General features: G+C 37.6%; 1 long non-coding RNA gene across 1 annotated transcript in view; it reads left to right on the top strand.

The window, feature by feature from the left end:
* Positions 1 to 13,479: 13,479 nt before the first annotated feature.
* The window catches only part of LOC119533971, a 31,080-nt gene continuing 16,626 nt past the window's right edge, over positions 13,480 to 27,933 (top strand). The window contains exon 1 of the long non-coding RNA XR_005216934.1: positions 13,480 to 13,611. This is a non-coding gene — a long non-coding RNA (uncharacterized LOC119533971). The remainder of the gene's footprint in view (positions 13,612 to 27,933) is intronic.

Here is a 27,933-nt window from a genome sequence, read left to right as displayed (position 1 = left end):
GTTCTTTAGTTAAGGGGACAGGGACTGATAAAACCCAGCTCTAATGTAGAATAGGTAAACATGGGTGATCCACCTATTTTAAAAAAACAAAAATAAACTTTCCTTGTTTGGCTCAGTACATTAGTATAGCATCCTATGGGTTCTCTGGACAAAATGCATGCCTATACATATAAACCTAATTATACTTAAATTGAAAGGTGATGTTTTTTAAAAATTATTTGCTAATACTTCATAGGAATCTTTGAAAAGCATCCTATTTAGAGATATTTTGCTGATTTAGTATGCCATTCATTTGGTATTCCTTTCCTCTCTTGATTTAATTTTGGGGACATTATTATGAAAGCTGATTTTTTGGAAAGAAAATCTTTTTTATGGTTTTTCTTATAATTTTGGAAAGAAAATCCACAGAGCAGTTTAGACACAGATAAGTAGCCTAAATATCCTGCCCACTCATTGAGGGAGGGGGAGAGGTATTTGGAGTCTGTTGAAATAAAATATGAAATGACAGCTCAGGCATCTGTGGTGTTCTTTTGAGTGGGAGAGGATTCTTTCTTCTTACATAAGGGAATTCTGGGTCTAACTGAAAGGAAAGGAATTAATAAAGGAGACCTGCTCTACCTGCCACTTTTGTTTCCTTTTCTTTTGGTTAATTCTACTTAGAGAGAAAGAATCCAATGGGAGGGGGAACTTCTAGAAATTCCTGGACCCATCAGAACACAAATCATCCAATAGAATGCAAGTGATTTAAAAGTAATACAGGGAAGTGTCACAGAACAAATTACCATCCCATCACTGAGAATTAGCAATGGAAGCTGACAGGTTTTATAAACTTTGAGGTTTTGTTGGAGTTGAAGGCCACTGCAGGAAAGGAAATAAAATGCTCTTAGATAAGAAGTTAGGAAGGGCTTCAATGTCTATGATTTAATATTTTTCTTAACCCATATGTGGCTTCGTAATCAAAATTATCTTTTCAGAACCATAGCGATGATGCAGAGTCATATCATCTCTACCTATTTACACAAATATGTTTCTATGTATAAGCATGTCTTAGGCTATGATATTAAGAAGGACTCGGACATTATCCACACTTTGTTACATAAGCTGAGTTTCACAGAATGAGGGCAAATTTTTGTGTTCAGAAAACACTGACAAAACCCCACACATGTGTGCATATGTACATGCATGCACACACACAAATCTTCAAGTTCAGGCTTCCTGAAAATTGGCAATGCTTCAAGTTGACCTGTGGCCCCATCCACACCTGGATAAAAGCATCTGGGGATATTATCCGATTGTCTGCTATTTATGAAATATCTACAAATGCCTTTGCCCAGCCAATGTGAGAGACATTTTTCTATGTTGTAGACCATGTCCCTGAACTAAAGTGAAGGTTTGGGCAGAAATAGAATGGAATATTTTCTTTCTTATAGGAAAGAAAATTTGTGGGAAAAAATCTCCAAGTGTATTTAATATTCAAGAAACCTCTGATAAAGACCTTTGAACAATTGATATTAGAATCATAAATTCTTTCTGGTCCCACATAACCCCCATTCACGAAAATCAAAGGAAAAAGTAATTATTTAATTGCTAACTACATTCAAGAAATGTCTGGCCTGCATCTATCATTCTCCTAGGCTATGTAAGGGATATAAGCTACTTGGAAGGTGTGAGTGTTAATGATCTGTGTGGAAAAAGATGATACTGACATAGAAATTAATTAGAGATTGATTTTTTTAAGCAATACAGAAACAATAGCAAGTATTATATTTGATACAGTTAGTACATGTTGCAGGCAAAATGTCTAATTTAGGCGTCAAAAACAATTTTGAAATAAATTCTAAAGAAATGTTGGGAGATTACAAAGCCTGACGTAACACACTCCTTTGCTTGGTTAGTCAGGCATTAGACTGTGTGAGCTTAGAACTCATGTGACCTCCCTGGGACTCACTTTCCTTATCTAATAAAGGGACTTGGGCTACATAGGTGGTCCTCCATGAGATGAGAAGGGGGTAAAATGGAGGCAGGGCATTTGGCAATGTCTTGAGATATTTTTATTTGCCACAACTTGGAGGAGTTGCTACTGGCATCTAGGGGGCAGAGGCCAGGGATGCTGCTAAATGTCCTACAATGCACAGAACAATCCCCTCAACAAAGAATTATGCAATCCAAGATGCCAATAGTTCCAAAGTTGAAAATCCCTGGTCTAGATGGGATTAACACTGTCTTACAACTCTTAATATTTTGTATTCTTGGATAATCTTTCTCAATTATTAGAGGGCACAAGAAGCACCTAGAGAAATTAGTAAAATGCACATTCCTAGATCCCAACTTCCAAATATTTTAATATATTAGATCTGGTGTGTTACTCAATAATCTGTATTTTCAACATATACTTTATGTGACTCTATTGCATCTGAGTCCTTAGATTGCATTTTGAGAAAAACTTACTTACATATACATTAAAACTGAAGAAATCTAGATTGACCCTTGAAAAATAAGAATGCCAGACATTATTTATTAAGTACCTCAAGTAATACTCACAACAGACTTTTGAGACTTGTATAAGGTCTCACAGCTTTTTAAAAGCAAGCTATAACTTGAATTCACCTAGTTATAACTCCAAAGCCCATGTTCTGGCCACTATGCAAACTATTTTCTGAGAGTAGTATAGTCTTAACAAGACAAACAAGCAGTGGAAGGAGAAAGCACATGGGCGGCAAGAAGACTGGACAATATGGAAGAGAGAATTTCCATTGGAGATAGATGAAGAGAATGTGAATTGTTATTGAATTAGAAAATGAAGAATCTGCATTCAATCTGCTAGGCCAGTTTTCTTTGAAAACTACTGATTCCAGGGCCCCATCACAGAGATTCTGATTTAATTGGTCTGGGGTGGGGTCCCACATTAATAGGTTTTAAAAGTCTTCAGGTGGTAATCAGTAGCCAACATGCAATAGGGAGCCACTGTAACTCATAAGCAGGTGGCAGTACTAAGGAAATGGTAAGGTGGAATAACTTGGTGGTGATATACAGATCAGGACAGACAATGGAGGAAGGAGATCAGCTAGGAAGCTATTATAGAAACTTAGGAGTGTAAAGATAAAGACCCACACTAAGGGTATAGAACGGAAACAGCACTGTAATTAGGAGACCCTAGCTGTGCTGTTGTTGCTATCACTGGCCTGTTTTGTGACATGGGAAAAGTCACTTAACTTTTCTGTCTCCACTTCCCACTGATATCACTGAATATACTACAGCATTGTTATGAGAATCAAATTAGATAATTAAAAGTATTTTGGAATGTATAATGCACAATATATATTCAATATGTTATGAAATTGGTGGCAGTAGACTGGTAAAAGAGACATCTTGGACATATTGACCTGGTGAGACTGATCATCAACTAAACTTGGAGAAAGAAGGAGTGAAAGATTCTTCAAAAGGTTTGATCCTGTGGAACTGGTTGATCCTTCTAACAGAAATGGGGGTGTTGGGAATAGGAGATAATTAATTAAGGGAAAGAGGTTCTCAACTCAGGGCAGTTTTACTCCACAAGGGGCATTTGACAATGTCTAGAGACATTCTGGCTTTCATGACTGGGAGGTGCCACTAGCATCCAGCAGACGGAATCCAGGATGTTGCTAAATAGCCTACAATGCCCTGAACAGCCTCCCACAGCAAAGAGTTATCTGATTCAATGTGCCAGTAGTAACATGGCTGAGGAAACTGCTATAAGATATTACAAAGACATAGAGTTGTAAGGAACCAAAGGGATTATGTAAGTCTACTCTTTTGTTTCACTGATGAATAAAATGAAATTCTGAGATAAAATGACCTGGTCAAAGCCACTCAGCGGGTGGAGGCCACAGTGACAGAACTGAAATCCAGATTTCCTGAGTTCTGTTCAGTACTCTTTAGAGGGGATTCATCTGACCCCTCACCTGATTCAGAGATGATCCTGGAGCATTCAGCTGGAGATGTTTTGTACTCAGCTGCTAAGTCTGATCTGAGGGCTAAGTAGGAGTACGGGTGGAGGTCTCCATCTTGGAATGATTACCACAGATTTATTTGATTTCCAATAACTTAAATTTTAGGGAGAAGAAATAACTTAAATTTTAGGGAGAAGAAAGAGAAAATATAAATATTTTCCAGGAGAACATTCCCTCTTGAAGGGAACTTCAGAAACACTACTAGAAATGTTTTGTCTCTGTGACTTTAAAACCAATCAGAAAAGAATTGTGTTAAGCCCTATGAAATGCAGCATAAAAAGTCAGGAAGGATGAGCCTCCAACAGCTATTGTACTTCTGAGATGGAGGTCATGGTGACATTTGGAGGAACATTGACACTCAGTTATCAGGGAAAGAATGATTTGAAAGCGAGATGGAAGTGTTTATGGGATAATGAAGAAAGGAGGTTGGTAAATTCCAAGCATGTCCTCTTGAAAAGGAGATAATCAAGACCAATGCGACAGCAAGGTCAAGTCAAGGACTTAGGAAGGCAGGAGTTTTACCTGTGTTTGCTGAGAGCAAAGGGGACTTTGGCGGCATTGGCTGGACCTCTCAAGCAAACACAAGGCCGCGACGATACCGGGATCTGCGCACTAGATGGCAGTAGCGGGGCCCTTTCGGCTAGGTTCGCGGTCCTATAAGGCGCTGCTTGTTTAAGTACAGTCGCATTTAGTTGGAGCTGCAGGGGAGTGAGGGAGAGGAGGGTAGCAAGGAGGAGAGAGGGCGAGCTTGAGTGAGAAGGGAGCTCGCTGTGTGCACAGGCTGAGAGCGTCCATCCCGGTCCCTTACTCGCGCTCTTCAGTAAGAGAGCGAGGCTCCTCTGGGATCCCGCCGTCGTGCGGCAGGAACCTAGTCTGTCCGGGGTGCGGGAGCCAGAAAAGCCCAGAGGGAAAACAGCGGCGCGTTTTACTACGGAGAGCGCGAGCGGAAGAGGCGAGATCCGGATCGCGCGAGGGACCATCGAGTGAGGCGGAGACATGAGGACCTACTGGCTGCACAGCGTCTGGATGCTGGGCTTCTTCCTGTCCCTCTTCTCCTTGCAAGGTAGGGAGAGGATTCCCTGACCCCTTGCGCCCTCATCTCCCCGCTTCCCGCTCTGGGGTGGTAGATGGAGTAAGGAGCGCTCGGAATATGGACGGATCGGGTTTATTTACAAGTCCTGCGGTGCGCTCCCTGCCCTCCCGGCTCTGTGCCCAGCCTAGGTCCTGAAGCGTGCAAGAGTGTGCAGACGGACTTGCTGCAATATCAGTGCTGGTGTTGTTGGGGTCATCGGGAACAGGAGCGGATAGAGTGGTGTGTGTGTGTGTGTGTGTGTGTGTGTGTGTGTGTGTGTGTGTGTGTGTGTTACTGGGGGGGGGCTGGTGCGAGTGGTGGTGGCAGTGGAGCTACGTTTGCTCCCCTGTAAACTCCAACGTCGCGGTGCTGTTCGCTGTCCCCGAGTCCCCGGTGCTGATACCACTGCATTCCTCCTCTTTCAGGAGGGAATTGGCATTAAGTTTAGGAGCAGGATGGGTATTTGCTCGGCACCTGGTATTTGCATCTCTGTGGAAAATAACCCCTGCAGATTCCATTTGAGACGGGGAGGGATGCGGGTGGAGGGGAGGGGGGTGGTTCACGAAGAGAGAGGGAGAAGGAAAGGAGAAAGAGAGAGAGATGGGGGGAGGGGGTAAGGGAGAGGGAGAGCAAGAGAGAGGGAAAGAGAGAGGGGGCAATAAATTCACGGGTTAATAGCTATGCTAGCTCGGAATGGTCAATGTGTTTCATGCTTGGAGGACTAAATAGCTAGTGCTGGGTGTTTACTTTGAAGAGGTTTTAGGTCTTTCTGTTTTGGTGAGACTGAAATGAATCCATGAAGGTTAAGAATGTGTGTGCATTTCACTTACTAGCTGGCTTCGAGACCCCACGTACATGTTAAATGTACCTACAATCGAGGAAGTACTTTTAACATAAAAATATATTACCTTTTAATACACCTAGCTCACCCCCTCCCCATCCATGAGAGGAACCTTGCACAACTAGCACAGGCAGCCTCTCTTGTGTTGCTCCGCACTGACTGTTCTACTACATCTTCATGTTTGGGGATTTCTGCCATCATTAGGACCTGCACCCTCTCCTATTTCTCACACTAGTGCACACATGAGTCCCTTCATTTACACGCGTATGTGTGTACACACACATACACAGTCCCTCTTACGAGCACTCAGCATGATATGACCAGACTGGCAATCCTGCTCCTGATTTTCTTCTGACAGCTGGTTGCTAATGTTACATTTGTGGGTTTCATTTTTCATTGCTGGGGGATATTTCTCCTGCCAAATGAAAGGGAATAGACTTTCTGGCTGTTTACTAGTTGAGGAACTGCAAGTGAATAAATACTGTGCTGAAGTTACATTTTGAAATATGTTTAAGGGAACAGGCGGACCTTACCTACAACACAATTATAAGTTACAGGTCCTAAAAACTTCCTCATCTCAGAACTCACTGACCTATTCCTGCTCCATCTAAATTATTCGGTCTTTTAATGCACAATTGCTCTACTAAGCATGACTGAGTGAAAAACAGAATCCTAACCCAGCTTTTGCTTTTTTTAATATTTTATTCTGACACAATTTTTCCTCCAAAGCTCCCAGGACTTTCTCTGTGATTTCAGATATTGCTGCAATTCAGCTTTTCATACTGAGACATTAGCATCGTGACTGTACTATGCCAGCAGCAGAGGTTAATCCCTTTCCTTCCTATTCCATTTAACTCTAGGAACTTAGCTATTCAGATAAAATGCTAAGAATGAAGTTGCTAATACATGCTTCTCTTATGTTTAAATAAAACTGTGGAATATTCATCACATAGCAATGGGATCACATGAATGAAGGTAGATCATTGTGCTGTACTGATGGTCGATGGTACTTCTAAAGGATAGGGAAGGTCTAATGGAGCACCAAACTAGATAATTATATTTCAGAGGATCTTCCACTTAAAAAAAAAAGCTCTACAGTGTTTTCCATTAATTCCAAAGTTAACTGTAGCGACAATTCTTTGAAATAGAGCATCTGGAATTGTTTGGGCAAAATAGATAGTTTTTCCTCCTAGAGAATATTGTTTCAGAAGAGGAGCTTTCAAAGGTTTGCTAAATAGAGTAGAGTGAGACTTGGGAAGTGACCCCAATTCTCAAATTTTGGGGTCTTCTGATGTGTTGCACAAACTAGGCAGCAGTAACTTTGAGTAATGGGGTGGAGAAGACGGTGCTGCCAGCTGAGCTAAGAAACATGAGGGTCACTCATGTATAGTTGACATACACACTGTTTCCTTCTGCCACCATCATGGCAGATATAGGACTGGCTGCCTCACAACATGCCCCTCTTCCTGTTGGACACACAGACACACATATATACACACACATTCTTTCGGTGTCAGAGTCTGCAGTCCTTTCGACTCAGTCCCATCCTTTGACTACTGTCTTCCTCCTGAAATACAGTTTCTTCTGCTGTTCCCTATGTTTGTGTTCATGGATGCCCAGGATGCTGTTCTTGGTGTTTGTTTTTAGTTAGATCCTATTTGTTCAAAGACTTTAATTGAGGATTTGGAGCTGGGTGAGGCTGGGGTAGAGGAATATTTACAGCATTATGGGGGCTGGCCCTGTGAGACAGAAGCTGTGCAGTCTAAGTCATTACTTTGTGGCCACAGGCAAGTAAGATGCATATATTGGTGAGTTCTCAGTAATAATTGTCTTCTGTTTATCAGTGATGACATTAGTATCATTGTCATTATTGTAAAATGGGTAATACAAGATATGTTAGTCAAGTATATTTATATGGGAATAAAAGCACCTATAATTTTTATTGTGTTATTTCTCCAGATATCTCATAACACTTTGATATATAACTGATCATATTCATCTAGCAACATCCTTGTGGTATTGGTAGGGACAACATCTAACTTTGGAGCAGTGAAGAAATGGTGAGAGGTTTACATGGTTAGCGGATTTGTTTAGCTTTAACCTGAATATATCCTGGTAACTATGAAGTACTTTGTATTAATTATGACTCTGTGGGTAAAGGGCTTTAAGTTTCCCAGAATAAAGTCTCTATAAGTTCATGATTGCATTTTTTGTTATTGTACTTACCTGTAACCTTGAGCAAGCTAAGAGATAAGAGTTCAAATGGGATTTTTTAATGGTAAAGGGAAGGAAGCAATGAACCAGACAAATAAACAAAAAAACTACTCAGGACTTTCCATTCAGTGCTTGGTTTAGTCTGCGACTCCTGCTCCATTGGCTCAGATCTGGCTGGGTCTCCTTGTCATCTGGCATCTGTCCCTTTTTTCTCATGCTCCAGATCCAATGCCAGAGAGCAGCCATTGCTTTCCTCTGATGTTGGCTCTATTCTCTCCCTTTGGCACAGGGAATGGCAGTTGCTGTGTGCCCTTTGAGGACTAAAGAAGGGACGATCTCCATTTGGCCCACCCCACCCCCATCTCTCATTCATCTGAGCTTGAAGGTTGCCTTGGCCAGATCTGAGCTGCTCAGTGGCCAGGAGAAGAGCAGAGTGTGGTTATATTGCATCAGAGGCAGACTGGCCAATCCCTGAGGTGGTGCCCTGAAGCAGCTACTCAGTAAGGGAGCAGCAGAAAGGCTAGGGATATGAGCATTCTGTTCTACCTCTGTGAACTTCCCTTTAAACTTGCCTTGAACTTCTTTCAAGAGCTTTGCCCAAACTGCTGACAGAGTGCTCATCACTCTTCCCCTCACACTCCCAATGCAAATGAATAAGGAAACCCCTCCAGAGGTTTTTTATAGCTTCCTCTGACAAGGATTAAAAATCTGACTCTATAAGAAGTACCATGTTAGGGTCCAAGCTGCATGTTATTTTAGTATTAGGCATAGTAGCAAATAATTAAGAAAAAAGTTTCTAATTTTACCCAAGTAACTTAAAGGAGCGAATGCATCTCCTTCCATAAGGTCTAGTTTTCTGCTTGGTAGAGTATTGATGTTTGGCTCCATCATTACAATCACCATCAGTACCTAGCACTGATTCAATGAGAATCAACTGCAGTTGAGGTCCCTCTTTTTGAAATACAGGAGAAATACAGTTTCTTTTTTTTTTCTAAGAAACTTGTTTCTAAGGAAATGTCTGACATCACTTAATTAAAAATAATATTAACATTCTGAGGAATCTACTGTCTACTTTTTGTTCAATGTTAATTGTCTTCTCTCTAGATTTTGTAGGTGGTTGAACAGAACTTGTTACAAGTTTTCAGTGCTGATTCTTATTATAATGCATCCCTCCCCAGCTCGACTTACCAGCAAAACTGCAAAAAAAAAAAAAAAAAAAAAAAGCATAAAATATCTTTTTGTGGATGTTATTTATAGGTAGCTCATTACTCTAGAAAAACGTAGTACAACCCAGAAGTAAAGTGACCAGAAGACCTTAGGATTTTTTTTCTTCTCTCATTTGATAACTCTACAGGTTGACACTAGAAGACTTTGGCTCATTTTATACAATTCTGGTCAGATCCTGAAGCCAACCAGGTCTTCTCCCACATGAACAAGATCTTTAGATTATAAACATTGTTATTGTTTTTGCCTACATAGTACATTTTCTTCCCTGTATACCCCTTTATCCTTTCTGGCATATTTGAAATAAAAAAACAAAGAAATATTTTTCTTATATAATTCTTCCATGATTTTATTGTGTTCTCCTTCATTTATTACTTTTTAAAAACATCGATGCTACCAACAGAAGCAATACTAATCTGTATCCTAAGTAGGGAAGGTGGTCAAGTGGAAGAATCATTGAGCTAAACATTAGAAAATGTAGATACTGGTTTTGAATCCAGTAATAATTTCCTGAAAAAGTGTAGACCATAATCTCACATGAGTTTCTTTACTTAACTGAATTGGGATAATGGTGCCTGTCATATGTAGTTATACATGCTTTGGAAATTATAAAGCTTTAAGCACATGCAGTATTTGTTTCTGCCAGAGGAGATAAAGAGTTAAATTAAAAGGAGTTACTGGCTGCTTGCCACTGACTGAACAGAATTTGCCAGTGTTCATAGCTATCTCTTTCTCCCTACCTCCGTCCTTTCTTTCTTTCTCTGGGCTTGGGTGAGAGCCATATTGAGCACCCAGTGCAAATTAATGCTGAGGCAAGATACCAGTATTGATATGGGGTTGCATAAGCCTCTGCCTTCTCAGTTTGCTCAGAGGGCTTAAACCCAAACGCAAAACAAATCAAAAATATTGAAAGGAAACACAAATGTCGCTAACCACCCTCGGTTTGTTTCCCTTTTTCATAAGCCTACAACAATCTCACTTAATATTTTAGCTTGCCGTGCTGAGGAATTGCTGAAGGAAGGAAGAAATGTTAGGGGATCTAGATTCCAATTAACTTTGCCACTGTAGCTGTGTAACTGTGTGAATCGCTGTTGTTTAGTAAATGAGAGTGAGAATCTTCAAGATTAATGAATTTTGCTGAGGGTGTCAGCAGACCAGAACTCTGATGTTCAAATAACCTCCATCCCTTCTCCTCTTGTATATTATGCATTTCTCACTTCAGTATAAGAAAAAGTCAGAAAAAGAGGAAGTGGTGGGGAAAAATGCTGGCATTGTTGATATGTAGGGTTAGTATTTGTCCTCTGTTGAAATATTAATGATATTAATAATAATGTAGGTGCCATTTATGGGGCCATTTTTACAGCCATATTTCAAGTGCAGGACTGGGTATATTTATACCAACACTGCAACTTAGTTTTTGAATTGGATAAATGCCAAATGTTTTATGAGGAAGCAAGAAGAATTTATATAATTGTCCTCCCTGATTCGGAGATGTGCTCCCTTTTCTCTCCTTGAGGAGGATATTGTCTTCTCCCAGGGGTGGGCAGGAAAAGAGTTTACTTCTCTCCCTCCTGTCATTTCTCCTTCCTGGCAGCCCCCAAAGCTATACCCTGCTCTCAGGGTACAGCCTCTAAGGAGAACAGCAAGACACTGGCTGGAAACCCAGATTAGCTGCCCCTGGTGAATTCCCACGGGGGTTCTGACTGGGTCAGTCTAGTCTAGGCAGCTGGTGACCACTCCAGCTTTCCACTGGGACCCTTCGTCTGAACAGTAATGGAAAGAAACTGCCTAGCGAATGCTGCCTCATGTAGCAGAGACTGACCTGATCCAAATTTATGCTGGCATATCAGATTCAAGCTTGAGACTGCTTCTAGTAACAACTATGGTTTTGTTGCTGAAATTTTGATTTCCTATCTTTCCCATTAGGCAATGATGTGGTTTGTGCTGAAAAGGAAGGAGAAGTTTGGGCATTCTGTGGGTTTAAAGTTATTTTTGTTCATATGATGTGTACAGTATGAAGAATGGGTAGTTATGTCACTTAAAGTATACACAAGGTAAAGAGTATGGGGATATAGGTAAATATGCAAGAATTACAACTAAATTCCCTCCTTCCTACTTTCCTTCCTTCCACAAATATGTATTAAACCTTAACCAAATAATCTCATCAATTTTATGTTATGACAAGGGAAAGAGACACTTCAAAGATAATAAATTAATTAACATTGTAATGAAATACAATGAAGAAGAGTATAGGGTGCCGTGAGGATATATTTTCAGGAGACTTAGCTCAGTCTGGGAAGTTAGGAAAGGTATCCCTTGAAGAAATGAAATTTAACTGGAGTCTGAAGGATGAGTAGGTGTTACTCAAGTGGAGAAAGGGGTTGAGAGAGCTTTAACAGCCAAGAGGAGAATTTCACCAAGGCCTCAAGCTGCCAAGGAGAATAGCCAGGAACTGAAGGAATAGAAGGGACGCAAAGGCCAAAGGGGCAAGTGACAGAAAGGAGGGTGAGCTAGGCCAAATGCTCTGGGGCCTTGAGGTGCTTTGCAATGATGTGGAATTTAGCTTAAGGGAAGGAAATGAGGGAAGGCAATGAAGAACTGTAAAGTGCCACAGGAGGTGTATATTTTTAAAAAGGACCCTGGCTACAGTGGGGAAAAAGGATTGGGGGTATCAAAGTGATTGGGAAGAAGCCAGTTCAGAGGCTCTTATAAGACAGAAGAGATAATTGTGGTGCAGGCTAAGATTGTGGCATTGGAGATAGAGTGACTGCACTGAATAGAGGTTCAGAGACAGAAACCTCAGGATTTGGTGATAGGCAGGGTTGAGGAGCTTCTCTGACATGTATGTGTATAAACAATCATTAAAGTTTAGGTATGCAAAATTTACAATCTAAAATGGCCATGCATTTATATTACCAATTGTGAGGTTTAAACAACCCTGTGAGGTCCACTTTAACGCTGAGGAAAGGGGCATTAAGCAAGTAAACTGTTGCCTGAGGGATCAGGGCTTGGCCTTAAAGCTGAGGCTTCTGTCTCCAAATTCTGGTTCTTTTTCTTACACTGTGCTGCCTATCCAAGTAGTAGTGTAAATGGGAATGACTTGTAGAATTAAAAAAAAAGAAATCATTTTTGACTAACCACCTATGTGGCCTTGGGCAAGTTACACTCTTACTCTGAAAATAATCTCTAAGGTCTCTTTGTGCTCAAAAAGTTACGTGTGTCTATGATTTTATTCTGATTGGGGAGACATCTAGTCTTAATTAGCAAAAGGCTGAATTAAATACTATTTTTAAAGAAATGAAGTTTTATTACATTCAATAATGTACATTCAATTAATACAGTAAAAACTAATTCCCAACAAAGTCTTTTCAAGGAGAGGGTCTTGCTGACCCAATTTTATGACCAGATTACAAAAGAGCCAGACTCCTTTGTAAACGGTGGCAGCACCATTAACTTGCAAAGTTAGCATTCAAATCATCAAAATCGATTCTTTTTGTTACATATTTTACATGATTTCTGTAAAACTTCATACCAGTAGATATTTGTGCCCAATTCAATCTGTTTTCATTAAGCACCTAGTATTCTAAGAAATAATTTTCTGAAGACCAATAGCCAAAATATGATAAAGTGTAAAGGAGAGTGGTTCAGAAAATAAGTGGAGAGAAACCAGGGGTTAGATTTCCCTTGGACTTTAACCTGGTATTGAAGGATAGGAGGATAGGAGGATTTATAGGGGGAAAGAAAAAGGTGAAAGGTCTTTCCATTGGGAAGAATAACATGAAAGAAAAAAGAAAAAAAAAAAAACAGAAGAAAGAATGTTTGTGCTGTGTCTTGGTTGTAGTATAGACTCTGTCCTGAGTGGAGTTAAAGGTTCATGTTGGGAAGTATGGACAAAGAAGCCTGGGAAGCAGGGTTGACCTTGGATGGCAGGCTGAGCCATTTGTACTTAATCCTGAAAGAAATAAAGGGCCATTGATTGGTTCAGGAAGGAAGTGACATAAAGGAAGACTAATTTGATGCCAAGATACCATTTGCATACATAATACTGAATCAAATTTAAGCCTTGCCTTTGTTTATTGCAAATTCTGAAGCTACTTTTTTTTTTCTGTATAAAGTCTGCAGATAATGTGGGGTGAGAATTTAATTTTTTAATGTCTCTAGGGTTACATGATGAGTAGGAATATCTCTATCATGTCATTTCTGAAGACGCACACATGTATACATGTGTCCTATAGGATGACTTTGACATCTGGGATCCATGTAAGATTCAGGTAAGTGTGTTATTAATAAGGCATATAAGAAGCTGTATGAATGTGTGAAATATATAGCATGTGGTATATGATGAGTAGGTAGAGCGAGGATAGCTTTTCCTAGATTGCTGGGTTTCCGATGTAAACCATCTGTTTAGTTCTGTTCTTGTATAATATATGGTGAGAAAATATTGTTAAATAAACCTTGGCAACACTGAAGGAAGTTTGAAGTACTTCCCATTGAATTGCGTAGCAAAGCTTGCTTTTTTATATTCTTAGAATGAGCGAAGCTACAGTTTTCCCTGATACAGTTTACAGAAGCATTTGTATGTTTACAAACTTCTCATTATAAATTAATGTGTTCAGTGTAGAAAAATGGGAAAATACAGAAAAGCACAAGGAAGAAAATGAAAAATTAATCATATTCTTGATAGCAGAGAACCAACCCCCTTTTAACTTTTTTTTTTTTTTTTTTTTGGTATGTAATTCCAGACTCCATCTGTCCTCTAGGCATATAGATTCATAATATACAAAATTAAGATCACTTGTGATTCACTCTTTTGTCTTAATAGCATATTGTGAATTTTTTTTGTAATATGAAATATTAGCCTATTACATTCTTCATTAATGGCTGCATGGTGTCCCATACCATAATTTATTCATCAATGCCCTATTCTTGAATATAATTTTTGGTGAGTGCTTTAATTTTTAAAATAGGAAGATATTACATGATGCCATCCATGATTAATTTGTTCTTGCTTCATTACCCTAGTGGTTTTAGCAACCTTAGGAAATTGATTAGCAAATTTTGGGTGTATTATTTCCATCTTACAGAAACCATGTTGGTTTTTCCCCAGTTGCTTATGTTTGGTTGCCTAATCAATGACACATCTTTTTAAAAAGATCACATGGTCTTTTCATAAATTCCTTACATGCTCACAGAAATTTATACTTTATAAAGTGCTTTCACTTACATTTTCTCTTTTGGACCCCAAGACTATTCTACGGGAAAGAAAGGAAGCCAAGAGTAGTGCATACCTGCTATGTGAGGATTGCATGTAAAACACTTAGCAAGAACTGTAAAAATATTAGTTGTTGCTGTTGTCTTTTGACAGGCATGGTTATGACATCTCCTTGAATCTATACTTTTTGGGGGATGAGGTGATGGTAGTTATTATGCCCCTTTTAAGGACAGGGAAACTGAGACTTTGGAAGGTTCAAACTTTATGTGAGATCAAATGCTATTCAGTGGTATAGCAAATCGGAAAGCCCATGATCTTCTCCTTCCTGCCCAGTACTCTTTCCTCTCCCCTGCACTGCTTTTTGCAGAGCAAACAGTCATTTGTTTAATACATTTTACTGGGAACAGACTATTATGAAAGGGGGGTTCACCCAGCTCCTCACTGATGACTGGTTGTAGGGAAGTCTCTCTGGCAAATTTCAAATCGTTTTGAATGTGGCAGTTTAGAAGCATACGAACATTGATCTCCAATCTCAAGGTTCCACCTATGAGTTACTTTTAGAACTTCTGAATGGATGCCATCCAACAGGGATGATTCATCTACATTTGATTTGACAGTTTGTTTTCAAAGATCATATGCATAAGTCAGGGATCTCCAAAGAAACAGAATGGGTAGGAAATGTAGATGTGTATGTGTGTGTATATATATATTATATATTATATATATATGTATATGTTTATGTGTGTGTATGTGTATGTATGTAAATATTGTGAGAGTTATTATAGGAATTAGGAATTGGCTCACGCGACTACGGGGATTGGCAAGTCCAAATTCCGTAGGGCATGCCACAAGTTGGGAATTCTGATGAAGTTTTCGATGAATTCTCTAGGAGAAGCTGGCTGACTGAGTAGAGATAGAATTTTTTTCTGACTGCCGAAATCGTCAGTTCTCCCTTTAAAGCCTTCAACTGATTGGATGAAACTCTTCTTATTACTGAAGGCAGTAATGAGAATCTCCTTTGTTGATTGTAGATGTAATTAGCCATAGATGCAATCAACTGACTAAGGATTTAAATCCATGAAATACCCTAACAGTAACAATTGGGCCAGCGCTTTCTTGACCAAACAACTGGGCATGATCATCCAGCCAAGTTGACACCTGAAATTAACCACCACATCATATCTATTCAGCAGTCTTTGACCTGATGGTCCCTTTAAATATGAGACCTCTAATAACCTTGAGAAAACTGAGGCAAAAAATCTAGTTTCCTGGTTCTCATGTTTTAGCCTGGGTATGCTTTCTCATTCTTATGGTCAGGTGGTTGTGGTGTTTATCCACCTCTTTGCTTCACTTTGCAACATTTAAAGAATGTAGTTTGGCACTACAGGCTGTCTTGCATGCTATTCCTCAGTTCTTTTTGGCTCCTACGATTCCTGATTTGTCCTTGAAGTACCACCTTTTCTGGCCTTCCCTGTTTTTGTTTGTTTGTTTGTTTGTTTGTTTAAGTCTACTTATATGCATAATCATTTATTTTTATGTTTTCCTTTGCCTTTGAATATCTCTTGTACTTTACCAGTTGCTAATAAGGGACTTTTTAAAGCTTTCATTATTTTTTTCCTAGAGTCATATTTACTCAGGGCTTTCTTTAAGATGTTTCTAAAGAGCTTTAAGACATCTTGTGGGTTTTTATATTTATTTATAGCTTTTCTTTACCAATGATACCATTTTGTCATGGCTTCCTTTTCTAAAATTAAGTAACATTGTGATTGATTTCTTTGGATTTCCCTCTACCACCAGGATATGGGCTTGAATTTTGTTATACATGACTTACCCTCAGCTAATTTCTACATCTACTTTATATGGAGTCCTTTTCTTCTTCCCCTATCTTCTTATTCATTTTTGAACCACCTGTCCTAAGGAGCAGTCATATGGCCTATCAAACTCATTTTTTTTTCTCTTCTTTTACTCCAGTGATTTTTTTATGCTAGTTTGCATTAAGCAATCACAACACTTACTGTTGATATCTGCTCTTGGTTTCAGTTTTCCAAATTAGTTTTGTTTCCAAAATAAGGTAGATATTGTATATTCCAGTTATAATATTTTAATATTTTAATAATTCAGGTATAGAATACTCAACCATAAGCATACCATAAAATTAATGTGTCCATGCTTTTAAAACTCGTATATTTTATCTTGTTTCTTATTTCAAATGCTTTATCTTCTTTATCTTCTTCTAATCCTTCATCCCTCTTCCTCAAGGACACTTGGCCATTTCTAGAATATGTCCAATTCCTCTCATTCCCATTGTCACTACTTTTACTCTATCTGCCATCGCTTCTTCTAGGCAGTTGCCACAGACCCCTAATTGGGCTCATAACATTTGGTTTCCAACCTGGAGTCATAGTGACCTTTAAGATACTTTCACTAATCCATAAGTCAGTATGGTATTGGGGGGAAAAACCCTTAATAGTCAGATCTCAGCTTGGTTCACCTTGTGCTTGTATTCAGAAAAGTCGTTTAATGTCTCCTGGACTCACTTTCATCATGTGAAATGAAGGGATTGGAGGAGATTATAACCAGTTTTTCCCAATGCTTTGTGTTTTTAGTGCTTTTGAAATAAAGCCAAGCCTTAGCCTATGTTTTTATATAATGCTTGTATACACTGAAAGAAGGTAAATTTCAATTTATAATCCCTAATAGAATAGTTCCAAAGAACTCACTGATTGGTAATGTGGACTTTACTAAACAATAACCTCTATAACATATGGGGGAATTGCAATTATCTACAGAAAAACCTGGGCCTATTGCATATTGTTGTATGATATTCCAGATTGATCATGGTGGCCCAAGGAGAATTGTACTCTTAAGGACTCTGTGAATGAGTTGGGGCTAGATAAGAAAGAGTTGCTATTGGTTTATGAGCATAGCAGAGATAAAAAGGTACAGAGACTATGGTGTCCTATGTCGTCATCCTGACAATGGTCTCCAGCTTAGTCCAGTTCAGGCCTCTTTAGTTGCTCCTTCTGCTTCATGTTTGGACCTATATGTGTTCTAATAATTGACCACCTTGTTGAATAGGCAAAATACCTTCCACTCCCATTTAAATCTTTGTGATTAGAACAAATGCTGTTTTGGCCATTTGGTATCTTGTGTTCAATTCTTAAAAATGCTCACTCTTTATTAAAATGCCTTCTCTCCAAACTGACAGTAATTCCAAGCACCCAAAAGATCGAGTGTAAGTTCATGGAACTGTGTCAGAGTATTTCATTTATGATCAAAATAATATCTGTTTCTCCCAATGATGCTGTCCCCAAACTCCTCATCCTTCTATTCAAGGTTTGCAACTTAACTCCTTCTTTTAGTGGTGAATATCTTCCTATCTGGCGTCTCAGTTCCTCATGAAAATATACCCTTCTAGGACTACAGAGAGTTAGGTCTCCCTGCTAGGACACCGGAATACAGTATGCTATCTCAAAAATGATGTCTGACACAAACCAAGTGTTCAGAATTTGTTTTTCATAGATGAAGAGAGACAGAGCCATCTTTTCATCACCTTTGATTTCTATTTAGAAATTCACTCTTTATCCCCATGTGAGAAAAGGTTTAGGAATGTTCTCTCAACATTGGCCTCTCAATACCAGGAAAGAATTCTAACAGCACAAAACCAGTCTACCTGGAATACACTTACTGGGAATGGACTCACAGACTGTGGACAGAAGTTCCATGGCCTCTGAAAGTCATGGAGGCTAAGCTCCAGTGAAGGAATCTGCAAAACAGGGCTGCAGCTACCTACTAGTAATAATAATAATAATTACTAACAGAATGACTTAAACTCATCAACCCATTTAATTCTAGTACCATCAACATTTCCATTTTATGGATGAAGTAAATGAAGCACAGAGACGTTCTTGAGTAAGTTGCAAAAAGTCACACAGTTAGAAAGTGGCAGGCTGAGCTCCACATTTAGGCAGTCTGACTCCAGAGTCAGCACCCTTAGCCATTCTCCTACACTGCTTCAGAATAAAGAATAGCATTGACATGGATATGGCTTGCAAATAAATAAGGATTGCCTATACACCTTTCTAAGAATTCCCATACAGGTAATTGTTATCTACTAATGAAGGTTCCTACAGGCCTTCAGAATTTTTGGACTTTCATTCTTGTTTAATCTTCACAACCCTGTGAAGTAGGCATTATTAACCCTATTTAAAATATGAAAATAATATGATTTTTATAACCAAAGTTCCATTTGGCCTTTAGGTACTGGATTACCAACACCTCTGCTCTGGTGGTGACTCTGGTTTAAATGAGCTCCATTAGACATAGATGTAAAGACATTTGCAGAGATGGGTAGAAGAGAATGATGATGAGAATGGTGATGGTGATGATGGCTGTGATGCTGCTGATGCTGGAGAAGTGTGGTTTCCCCACAAGGAAAGGCAGGGAACATTTACAGAGCAAAAGTCTCGGGAGGCAGCTTTTTAATATAAGGGCTCAGCTTTTAATACCAGCTGCTGTAGCAGAGAGAACATTTGACATTGCAAGAGAGAGAAAAAAGCCATATATATCTTTTGAGTAAATAGGGTCAACCTTCCAAACCTCATTCAGCCCAGAATATATTCTTTTTTCTGACAGAGCCAAGGAACTATCTACAGTTTTCCATCCATAGTAAGAAGGCATTTTCAGATGATATTGCAAAGAGGCATCCCTTTTCTGTATTTTCTGTATTGCAGAAGGCAATGGAAAATATACCTCCTTTGGACAATGTTCACTTTAGATTAGATTAGATATAATATTTGGGTTGGGATGACAATATTTCAGAAGTGGGCAGCAGTGAGTAAAGTTGGGAACTTTGGTTATAAAAGTCATATTATTTTCCTATTTTAAATAGGGTTAATAATGCCTACTTCACAGGGTTGTGAAGATTAAACAAAATAATATATTCACTGAAAACTGCAGAGGACCATGTGAATATAAGCTCTCATTATCATTAAATATACATATTGTTTTACTACAACATCCATTTAGCAGTGTTTTCCTTTTAAATTTACAATTTATGATCCTTTACCTTGAAGATGTTACAAACATCTTCCCTGTCCATTAATTCAACTGAAGAGATGGGCGTGTAACCTGCACTTGCTTTAAAGATGTGCTCAGTTGTTTAGAGTGCTGTCACCGTTTATTCAACCTGCTTCTTAGATTCCATGTCTCCCCATACCCTTGCTTTCAAAGGCCTCCCTTCCCTAGATCCTTGTAAACAAGGCTTGCCTGTCTGTCGGTGTTTTTTACCCTAGAAATCCACAGCTCTGACATTGTATTTGAAGTGTGGCTTCAGTGGATCTTTGAAGGCCGACTTTATCCTCTCGCCTGTATGTGTCCCACTCCACCTCATCATAGAGCTGCTGCATAGGAATCTCTCTGTGAGGCGGTCTCTACACATCCCCTGCCTGGTCCCAGCTGTGTGGTTGGGAACATTGCTTTCTGCTGGTGCCACTGCCTTGCAGACGTGGTATCAACATATTGAAGCAGTCAGAAAGCTGCTGCCATGTGGAGTGAATGAACTCAGTTGTACCTGGAAGGTAACGTTGTGCTCAATAGGAAAGGGATGACTTTCCTTTGGTTGAGGTTTATATTTTGAAATAACATCTCATGGAGTTTCTGCTGGGGAATTGATTGTTTGCTTCCTCTCGTGCCAAGGTGAAATTCTATTTATCCCTCTGGTACATCTTTAACTATGCCCCCTTTTCCTTAGCCAGCCTCCCAGAACTGGCTTACAAATATATTATTTGTTTCCTTACTACACCTCATCTATTCTTCTCATCTTCAAATGATTTTACACCTAACTGTCATTCCATAAGGACAAATTGACTTACCTGGAAGTGAATGTTTCTGACTGGAGACAGGCTGTAGTCTATCAGATATCAGTGTTGTTTTTGACAACTTTGGCAATGAGAAACACCCCCCCCTCCACCCGCCGCCATCCAAATTAGCTAAGCAGCTGCTGTTAGATCCTGTTTTCTCCCTTTTAGTATTGATCCGGATATATTGCTGCACTGATAGAACAACTTTTGGAGGGTGCTAATTAGTTCAATATAATCAGTGTGTGAGGATATAGTGTAAAATATTTTTAGGAGTAATCTAGAAACCCTATGGCTATACTTCTCAAAGTGTGGTTGCTGGCCCAGCTGCAAAGGCATGTTTGGGAACTGTCAGACATGTAAATTATCAGGCCCCTCCACAGTCCTAGTAAATCAGAAACACCGAAAGAAAGGCCCAACAATCTGGCTTAGGAAGGCTTCAAATTGATTATGATGTGCACTAACGTTTGAGAACCACTGCCTTATGAGATGAGGTTCAAGACCTTACTTGGTCGCTTATGTAGATGTTAAATTAAGACTGTCTATGCTAGATTTGTATATGTCTTTTGGAAAATGTGAATTAATGTCAGTGTGAACAGTCTTTTCCCTTTTTCATTGCATGGTCCAGATGTTGGAAGTTTTCTACCTGATGGAAATGATGTATTTTCCTCCATCGCAGCAATTTGAGATAAAAGTTAACACTAGACACGGTAACGCATAGCCCCCCAAATACACAAGGCTCGAATACAATAGGAATTTGTATCTCGTAGTCCAAGGGAGTTTCAGAATAACAGTCAGCTACTGTTCCTCGTGATCATTTAGGACCCAGGCTACTGGTGTTTCTGACAACTTCAACACATGACTTACAGATTTGCCCTAGGGCTCATGTCTGTCCGTCAGGAATCAGAATGTCCATCAGGAATCAGCTAGAGACTATTTTACGACTGATCTTTCAAGTGCTACACATTATTTCCAATCACATTCCACTGGGTAGAGCTCCACTGCATGGTCATACCTACTTGCAAGGGAAGCTGGGAAAAGAGGCCAAACTATTCCAGGAAAAGGAAGAAATGGCTTTTGGTAAACATCAGCCTCTGTTACAAGTAACAAATATTTTTTCACAACTCTCCTTTGATGTTCTCATTAACAAACTTTATTTTCAAGTTATAGTAAATTATGTCATATCATAAGCCTTGGAAAAGTAGATCTCATTCTGTCACCCTGAAAATGGCAGCATTTTGCATGTGACTTAGACTGTGATGTTTGGTGCAATGAGAGCAGTGATCATCGTCAGCAGGACATGTCCCATTGCATTGGTGGTCAATCCCCACTTGCACTCTGTAGTTTGAACCTCTGAGAGAATGGTCCCAGGCAGCAAAACATTGAATTGAATGGATATATGTCATAGCACACCTTGATACTCATTTACAAGTATCAGGGATAAACTACTCAGAAAGCTCCATTTTAAACTATAAAACTCTGAATAAGAGTCAGGATACCTGGGTTCTAATTTTAATTCTGTCAGTTATTAGCTTTTGACCGGCTGAAAAGCTCTCTGATCCCTCTGAGAAGGAATTCCTTTCTCCATAAAATGATGGAGCTGGACTAGGTGATTTTGATGGTCTCCCCCAGTATAAAATTCCACATATAATTAGAATAATTGCATTTTCCATGTGTGGAATTATTAGTCAACAAATATTTACTGAGTGCCAGCTATGCCCAAGGCATTGCATGAAGTGCTAGGAATTCAACAGTGAATCATACAAAATCTCTGCCCTGAAGGAGCTTATCGTCTAATTGTGAAGGAGATAAATATTAGCAGGAAATTATTAAGCATTGACTTATACATTTTTAAACCTGATAAAAACCAGAACATTGAAGAAATTGATGATGTCCATCAATTATGAGTTAATTAATTGTTTTTGTTCTTGACCATCATTCACATATACTTTTCTTACTAAAAGTGATTGACTTACATAAGTCATCAGTGTGTGTGAGAGAAATCTAATGTTCTTTTTCTCACAACACCAGCATATTAAATAATAATTTTTAGATAAATTATGCAATCCCATTTTAAAAAATCAACTCTAAGCTAACTTAAAGAAGGCTCAGCTATTCTATTTGGTTTAATTTTAACTGGTTATATGAAAAGAGAAAATTTGGAGGACACCCAAATAGGATTTATAGAGGTTCATATTGTGTCAGATTTTTCAGCTTTATATGGATGTTGATGTGTTCTCAGAAGAAATTTATAGCTGCAAGAGAAAATTGAATGACTATTGATTATTTTTTAGTTACCAAAACTAATTGACATATAAAGCTTTGTAAATCCTTTTGGATGAGGATGGATATAAATTAAAAACTAATTAAAGTAGAGGCTTATAAAGACACCTCTCCATTTCAATGGGTTATATATTTTTGTTGTATTAGGAAGATATTCCTTTTTCTCCTCACTCAAAATTCCTGCCAAACAAACAAACATACACATGTGAAAACAAATCCTAGACATAAAAATTATTTTAATTGTTAATTATCAATTTTTTATTTGAAAATAAAGACAGATGCTGTTTTTATTTCCAAATGTAAATACAATTATTTTAACAAAGGAAGATAAAAAAAAATTAGCTAAAAGATAAGTGCCATGCAGAGAGGCAGTAAGACTGATCAACTTGTTATCTGTAACCTCCACACTCTGCATGTAACAAGCCTTTTATCTTTGAAGACACTAAACATCTGGGACCTGAGCACTGACACCTATTAGTTACAGTGGCTTCCTTTTAACATTCTAAACAATCTGATAGATAAGCCTCCAGAAATCTTGCAAAATTGGGCCCCTAATTTATGAAATTAATAGCTGTCTCTCCTTTTCAATCTAAATTGAAAAGTGAGTTGAGCTCCTGTGAGATGAGATCACCTATGGTGGAAATGATACCCCAGCTTCTGCTCCACGGGTAACCGTCAATGTGACTGTATAATCTGTCTCCAATTCATTCCCCAAAGAGCTGCCAAAGGGATCTAAAACCCATGCCCAGCTATATCATCTTCTCAAAAAAAAATCCCTGCAGAGATAGCAGGATAAAGTCAAGTCGACACTCTTTGGTTTTATAGCAAGGCCCCTCATCCTTTCTATCCTCTTTTTCCCCCCACTCTTCTTCATACCCTTTAAACAAGAGCAGTAATGAAGATTTCCCATTCTAAGGGCATCTCCTGCTCTGTCATCTCAGAGTTGAAGTCCTTAGGTCCCCATCCTGTTCTGGTGATAGACTTAGTCTTTAAGACTTATCGCAATAGTACAAATGGCCTACAAGTAGAGTCCAGGCAAACCAATCCTGAGCCATCATTATATGCCAGGAAATGTACTACACACTGGACATTTGGTACTGGACAAGGCGCCTATGTTCTCTTTGTAGCTAACTATAAAAGGTGGGGAAATAAACAATAAATAAGCATCAAATGAGTATGATCATTTCATATAGAAACATATACAATGATGAATTTCCCCATAGGACTCTGGATATTGTTCTGCTAGACTCAGTGATCACATGCTCTTCATCTGAATTTCCACACCCTCCTTGCTCTAATTCCAATGTGGTGCCTGATATATTGGCCACACTGAAAACATCTGAATGTTCAGTTAATCTGAATGAGTAGTTAATATTTTCAATTATTTATATCAAAACTTCTTCATCTCAGAAATGAAGGGATTGAAGAGGTGATTACTAAGGCCAGCTCTGGGATTTTAGAAGCAAACATTTTATATGGCTTGAATTTTATTCAATTACAATATTGAAAGGAGCTGATTATTTTGACATTTATTACATAACCAGAATACTAGTCATAGCTAGAGTTCACAAGATATTCAAAGTACTTTCTTTGAACAATATGGCAGCTATATAGGCATCAGAGACTGTATTTTCTGGAATTTTGCTGATTGTCTTCCACAGAGTTACTGGTAGAGTCTATGTTCTTTTGAAACCTATTTGCAAAACATTTAAAAATGCTATATAAGTCTATCTTTTCAAATAACTGAATGGAGTAGAAATTATAATTTCATGTTCAATGGCAATATTGGAACTTTAACAGAGTTTAAATTAAAGCTATTTATATTAATTTTGTAAAACCAGATCCAATTAAAATTAAACAACTGAGTACTATTTTTCTATAAAAGAGCATTAAAATATTTTATACATTTTGAATATAAGGTGAAAAACAGGAAATACAATCTATACAATGACAGCAGAAATTGACTGCTGAATTTTATCCAAAGAAATTTTTTAGACAAAAACCAAGATAATAGACAAATATCTGGCAATTTTAATAAAAGTGGAAAAAAGTATGTGAAATTAGGAATTATAAAGGGGCTATGGATACTGAAAGGGAGGAGATAGAAAGTATATAAAACTTTCCTTTGTAAAACCCATATGGATATATTTGAAAGTCCTAATGAAGTAGATGAGTTTCTTTGGAAACTGTAATAAAAATTCACTCAAAGATTAAATTGACTTGAATGGAAAAATGAACAATGACGTGCCAAAGAATTATCTCTAGAAAGGCTCTTGCTCTAGATGGTTTTATAGGCAGATTCTTTGCAAATGCTATGGTAAAGTTATTCTCAAAACATTTTAATTTTTCAAAGCCCAGAAAAATAAAATTAAAGAAAACAAAAGATCTCTTCTGTCATGAAGGTACATAACCCAAACCTGAACAAAATAACAAAAAAAGAATACTACAGAGTCACAAAAATCCTAACTAAAACCACAAATGAAATTTGTAGATATATAAATGAAATATACATTATTTACAGAAAATAATTTATTCTAAGAATGCATAATTTAATATAAAGATTTTATTATATTTTATTATTGGTCAAAGGATGAAAACTATATGTTCTCTTTAGCAGATCACAAAAAGATGTTTGGTGACATTTAATATAAAATAATGTTAAGCTCTTTAAATTCTGTTTGAAGTTAAGGTAAATCAATAGATAACATCAATATTAACAATGAAAACTTTGAAGATTTTTATTAAATGAGAAACAAGGTGAAGATGTCTGCTATGAGAAACAGTTTAATGAAATCCAGGAAGTTTTAGCTAATGAAATAAGATATGCAAGGTACAGCTACTGGAAAAGAAGAGACAAAAATATCTCTATTTCCATTTAAGATGACTTTGTACTTGGAAAATCCAATAGAGAGTGCAACAAAAAATCATGTAGAACTAATAATCTTTAAAGAGATTTGGCTAATTATAAAATGAGTATTCAATAGTCAATACTTCTCCCACATAACAAAAAAACAAAAATTTAAAGAAAAATTAAATATATATTCAAATATGGCAGCAGACTTTAATGAGGAGCACATTATTTACAAGAAAAAAAATCACCAAACTTTAACGAGACATGTCACTTTGCTTTCATAACTCGAGAGACATTATTGTTCCATGAATACAGTAATTGTGTCAGCTCTTTCTAAATTAATTTATTTCAACAAATTGGCAAATAATAATTTCTGGAACTTTCCATACTTATCCTAAAGTTAGTTAAATATATGGTCAAGAATAAAACATATAATGATAGCTAACACTCACATAGGACTTAAACTCTGGCAAGTGATCTTCTGAGCTTTTTATGTGTCAACTCATTTATTCTTCACACACTCTATGAGATGAAAATTTTCATTAATCCCCATTTGCAGTTGAGGAAACTGATCATTCTATGACTTTGCCAGGATTACACAGCTACTAAAGTACTAAATGTTGGAGCCAGAGTTTGAACACAGGCATTCATGTCTCCAGGATCCATGTTCTTAACCACTCACTATTCTCTATCTCCTTAAAAAAGAAATATTGTTATTATATGGAAAAATATAGATAATCCAGAAACAGATGGCAACATGTATCAGTAGGGAAAGGAAAGATATTTAACTGGGATAAACCATTCTAGGATTTTTTGTTGACCATTTGAAAAAAGTGAACTTACTTCCCCATGTTGTAATAAGTTAATTCCAAAATGAAGTAGAGAGTTAAACAGTCTAAAAAATAAATTACAGGAAAAATACTGGTTTTTATGACACGGGAAGATTTCCCAAGTATTAAAAACAAGAAAAAAAGTCACAATGGAAAAATAACATTTACTGTAATCTCATACATATTAAATCTTTCACAATTTTAAAAATAGAATAAAATAAATAAGTAAATAATATAGAATTTTATTTTATGAATAAATAAATTGAATATATTATATATTCAAATTCCCTAATAAAAACACGCAAAAAATGAATAGACAATTTATGAAATATGAATAGAGATGGGTAATAGCAGTTTTTAAAAGTGATTATTTTGCTATTAATCAAAGAAAAATTGATTTTTTTCTTGTTGAGATTGTTCACATACCATACAATTATCCAGAGAGCTAAAGTGTACAATCAGTTGCCCACAGTACCATCATACAGCTGTGCATCCATCACCACAATGAATTTTTTTTAATTTTTAGAACATTTTCATTACTCCAGAAAAGAAATGAAGACAAAAAAAGGAAACTCAAATTCTCCCATACCCCTAACCAGCCTCGCTCCATCATTGACTCATAGAATTGGTATATTTGTTACTGTTGATGAAAGAATGTTAAAATACTACTAACTGTAGTATATAGTTTGCAATAGGTATATTTTTTCCCTGTATGCCACTCTATTATTAACTTATAGCTATAGTGTCAGACATTTGTTCTAGTTCATGAAAGATATTTCTAATATTTGTACAGTTAATCATGGACATTGCCTACCACAAGATTCACTGTTTTATACATTCCCATCTTTTAACCCCCAGCTTTCCTTCTGGTGACATTTGTGACTCTGAGCTTCCCCTTTCCACCACATTCACAGACCATTCAGCAATGTTAATTATTCTCACAATAACATGCTACTGTCACGTCTGTTCATTTCCAAATGTTTAAGTTCATCCTAGTTGAACATTCTGCTCATAATAAGCTTCTACTCCCCATTGTTTAGCCTCATTCTATCCTGGTAACTTGTATTTCATGTCTATGAGTATACATATTTTAATTAGTTCATATCAGTGAGGCCCTGCAATATTTGTCCTTATGTGTCTGACTTATTTCACTCAATATAGTGTCCTCAAGGTTTCTTCATCAACCCTTTTTTTTTAAGATAGTTTTGTTCATGCACCATACATTCCATCCTAAGTAAACAGTTGATGTTTCCCTGTATGGTCACATATTTATGTATTCACCACCATCACTACTATCTGTATAAAGACATCTCCATTTTTTCCACAAAGAAGAAGGAAGAGTCAAAGAAGGTAGAGAGACAAAAGAAAAACAAAAAAGAAAGAGAAAATAAAACATGACAGCTAGAAAGCAACAAAAGGAAAGTTAGCATTAAACTAAAGTAGAAGAAAGAGTCAGACAACATCACCAATGCCAAAAGTCCCATACCCTTTCCTTATGTCTCCCTCTTATATGCATTTAGCTATGGTATATTGCCTTTGTTACATTAAAGGAAGCATAA

The sequence above is a fragment of the Choloepus didactylus genome, chromosome 1, assembly GCF_015220235.1.
Source record: "Choloepus didactylus isolate mChoDid1 chromosome 1, mChoDid1.pri, whole genome shotgun sequence".
Classification (NCBI taxonomy): Eukaryota; Metazoa; Chordata; class Mammalia; order Pilosa; family Megalonychidae; genus Choloepus; species Choloepus didactylus.
Note: the sequence above shows the minus strand (reverse complement) of the source record. Positions and strands in the feature narration are given on the sequence as shown.